The sequence below is a fragment of the Pinus tabuliformis genome, chromosome 6 (assembly GCF_031772625.1).
Source record: "Pinus tabuliformis cultivar Carrire ecotype Pingquan chromosome 6, CPIR1, whole genome shotgun sequence".
Classification (NCBI taxonomy): Eukaryota; Viridiplantae; Streptophyta; class Pinopsida; order Pinales; family Pinaceae; genus Pinus; species Pinus tabuliformis.
Window position 1 is genome coordinate 649164963 of NC_142292.1, and position 4239 is coordinate 649169201.

General features: G+C 41.2%; 1 pseudogene; it reads left to right on the forward strand.

The window, feature by feature from the left end:
* Positions 1-741: 741 nt before the first annotated feature.
* Positions 742-3966, forward strand: LOC149260289 (putative pentatricopeptide repeat-containing protein At3g01580 pseudogene; annotated as a pseudogene).
* Positions 3967-4239: the final 273 nt, after the last annotated feature.

The window sequence follows — 4239 nt, forward strand, 5'->3', positions numbered from 1 at the left end:
GACCATGTATCTTGGAACTTTCGCTTAATAACTTGAAGCTTGTTGAGGCAACACACCTTCATGCATGTATCTTGAATATTGTAAGACTACTCTTTAGATGTTTGCGGTATGTGTTTGTGCTCTCATGTACTAAAGAAATTGAACTATTTCATTGGCTTTGGTGCTTATCTTGTTAAATGTGTGTTGTAATTGCTTTAATGCTCGTTATGTCTATGCGAACCATTTCACTAGATGGTTAACGATTCTTTCATATGTATGTGTGTGTGTCTTTATTAGAATCGTACTTGTACTTTTCTTCTAGAGACTCACTTTCTCCCCCCTCCCGGTGAAAGGACCTTCATACATTTTGCAATTGAACATTTCACAACGCTCACTTACTAGCTCATTCAAAAGTACATGAGTGTTACTCTCTTATACTAACCATTACAACGAAGGCAAATCTCTAAAATAATGGCAGCCGAACCATATTCCGGATGGGGCTCGTATACCAAATGGTGTGGGGTCTAATTGGGAATTCACATCAGGGAGACCCCTTTTGTGTTGGCGGCTTCCAACATTATCAGCAGAACCCAAAACTCAATGACATTTAGCAGGAGTGAAAGCATACCCCTTACATACCACAAGCAAGTAATTCCATGTTGGGTGGGTTTTCTTGAATAACAATAATAAGTCAGCTTATATTTATAGATAGCAACCCACAATCACTTTGACAACCAAGTTATAATAGATTTTTATAATAGATTTTCGTACTTTGGAAAAATATAGGGGCTCTTGTTTTTCATTGTGTATGCTTTTTCATTCACTGCCCTAACAAAGTACTATGTTTAGAAGGCTGATAGTTAGTTTGCCTTCTATAGTTAGTTCTATGTCCTTCTCTTAGCTAATATGTTACTGCGATTCCATTCACGTAAGTTTTGCGATTCGATATTAACATGTGATGGCGTTTCCTGTAAAATTTTTCATCCTTATCCTAGGAAACCATCTTCTTATTCTTCTGCTGTGACTGCTCATCATGCAATTGAATCCCCTGTCGGTTCCATTAATGGTGGAAAACCAACGAGATCCTGTCAACATTCGAAATCAGAAGCCAATAGCGATCTGATTGCTCTGTGCCGGGATGGGAATTTGAAGGAGGCTCTTGGCGTTCTTCAAATCATGGATCGCCAACGCATCCCGGCGGACTTCGGTGCCTACGCTTCTCTTATACAGGCATGTGCTGATACTAAATCCTTAGCAGAGGGTAGGCAGGTTCACACCCACTTGCTCAATGCAGGTTTGGGTTATAATGTCTCTTTCGGCGCCAAACTTGTGAACATGTATGCAGTATGTGGCAGATTGGAGGATGCACGCGAAGTGTTCGACAAAATCTGTGAGCCAGATGCACGCCAAGTGCTTGAAAAAATGCATAATTCGTGTGTTGTAATATGGAATGCTATGATTAGAGCCTACGTCAAGAATGAAAACTATGAGCGAGCATTTAAATTGTATCACCAGATGCAGAGGCTGGGCGTTGGACCAGACAAATTTACTTTTCCTCTCGTACTCAAGGCATGCGCTGGTTTTTCGTATTCGCAAGAGGGCAGGGAAATTCATGATCAGATAGATAGTCGCGGGCTTGCTTCTGATGTTTTCGTGGTGACTGCCCTGATGGATATGTATGCAAAATGCGGAAGTATTGACAGTGCGCGGCAAGTGTTTGATAAAATGTCTGAAAGAGATGTGGTGTCATGGAATGCAATGATTGTGGGTTATTGCCAGAATGGACACCCTGACGAGGCATTGGTGTTGTTTCATCGGATGCAAGCCACCGGCATCAAGCCCAACTCGGTCACTATGGTAAGTGTGATCCCTGCTTGTGCTGATTTGGCAGCTTTGAATCAAGGCAAGTCGATTCATGCATATGTAGTTAGAAATGGATTTGAGTCGGATGTTTCTGTAGTGACTGGGCTTGTGGATATGTATGCGAAATGTGGGAGGGTGGAGGTTTCACATCAGTTGTTTGGCAAAATTTCTAATAGAGATGCGGTGTCTTGGAATGCGATGATTGCAGGGTATGCTCAAAATGGATACGGGAATGAAGCATTGATGCTTTATCATCAAATGCAGCTTGCGGGTGTCAAACCCAACTTGGCCACTGTGGTGACTGTGCTTCCCGCCTGTGCTCATTTATCATCTCTGCAGCAGGGTAAGCGCTTTCACTCATACATAATCCGCAGTGGACTGGACTCCCATGTTTCTGTGGCGAACAGTCTGATTGACATGTATTGCAAATGCAAGGATATAGAGGCAGCACACATATTGTTTTATGAAATGCCTAAAAGAGATGTGGTCTCATGGAGTGTAATGATTTCTGGCTATGCTCAGAGTGGACTAGGTCGTGAGGCCTTGAGACTCTTTTGTCAAATGCGCTTGACAGACATTAAGCCTAACTCTGCTACCATTATAAGTGTGCTACCTGCCTGTGCCCAATTAGCAGGTTTACATCAAGGCAAGTGTATTCATGCTTCTATAATTAGAAATGGATTTGACTCCGATATTTCTGTGGGAACTGCCCTTCTAACCATGTATGGCAAGTGTGGGAGCATAGAGCTTGCGCGTAGATTGTTTGAAAAAATGCGTGTAAGAGATGTGGTTTCATGGAGTGCAATGATTACAGGGTATGGAATGCATGGTTACAGTGAGGAAGCTATCATGCTTTTCTCAGACATGAAGCGAGAAGGCATGAAACCAGACCACGTCACCTTCATTGGTGTTTTGTCTGCTTGCAGTCATACGGGGTTGGTGGATAAGGGATGGCAATATTTTGATAGCATGAAGCGAGAATATTTCATCACTCCTAGGGTTGAGCATTATGCTTGCATGGTTGATCTGCTAGGCCGTGCTGGACAACTAGATGAAGCTTACAACTTTATTAAAAGAATGCCAGTGGAGCCAGATGCCAGTGTCTGGGGGGCCTTGCTTGGTGCTTGTCGTATTCACAGGAACATTGAGCTAGTGAAATGTGTGTCAGAGCACCTTATTGAACTAGAGCCCGAAAATATTGGAAATTATGTACTGCTCTCAAACATCTACGCTGCATCTGGAAGGTGGGATGATGTGGCAAAGGTGAGAACAATTCTAAAAGGCAAGGGATTGAAAAAGAGCCCAGGATGCAGTTGGATTGAGGTTAAGAACCAGGTTCATGCATTCATTTCAGGAGACAGATCACATCCAGAATCAGAGAAAATTTATGCAATGCTGGACAGTCTGACCATGCAGATAAAAGGGGCAGGTTATTTTCCTGACGCGAGTCTTGCATTGCATGATGGAGAGTAGCTGGAAATGGATTTTAGCCTCTGCAGCCTCTGTAGGGCTTGTTGCTTTGGGGTTTATTATACAAGCCTGGGAATATGACTGCCATTGTGCTGCTAAGCTCATCTGCAAGATATTTGCACCAAAAGATCTCTCAAGACATACAGCCTGTTCACATAATTTCAAGGATGACATTTCTAACTGTGGGGATTTTTGGAAATGATAAGAATGGGAAACTGAGATAAGTTCACGAAGCAATGAATTCATGCGTGTCTGATATCTTGCTTAGCAACGCCTGCCATCATGTTAGACGTCCTCTATTAGGTATGATTAAATGATAATTGAAATATGAATATTATTTGCCCAGATTTGGACTACAGACAATTGTCAGGGCAGTGCAAGCTAAATTTACAAGGAATGTGGGTTGGTGCTGACCTCCTCAGCCATGGTAAAAACGTGGGTTTCTAATAACAATGGAGTGATTTTTTAGCACTAAGCTTTGCCACCTCAAAATTAAAATCGTGCTGAAAATTTTGAGTGTGTATTTTTACTTGATATTGATATTGGTTATCATTCATTATCAATTCAGAGGAATGCTGGAGATAACAAGTGTACTGAACTTTTCGCTTCGATGCACCAGCTTAATCATCATAGCATTTTTATTCATTCGGTTAATGCTAGTTGTTGCTTTTTTATTGTTTCTGTTTATGCTTATTTGTACAGTCATTACCTTATAATTTTCAATATCTTACAAAAACTATGGCTAACCCAGAATGATTTAAAAAAAAATGTTCCTAAGACATGATGGATATTCAATGTATCTCATTAAACAAATTTCCAAATTGGTTTGAGTTTGGTAAAACTTCATCATTTTTCTCAACTGAAAGGTAATCTTGTTAAAAGCATAAAAGTCCAATGTCCACAGAACTTTGACACGCTTTTCTGTAC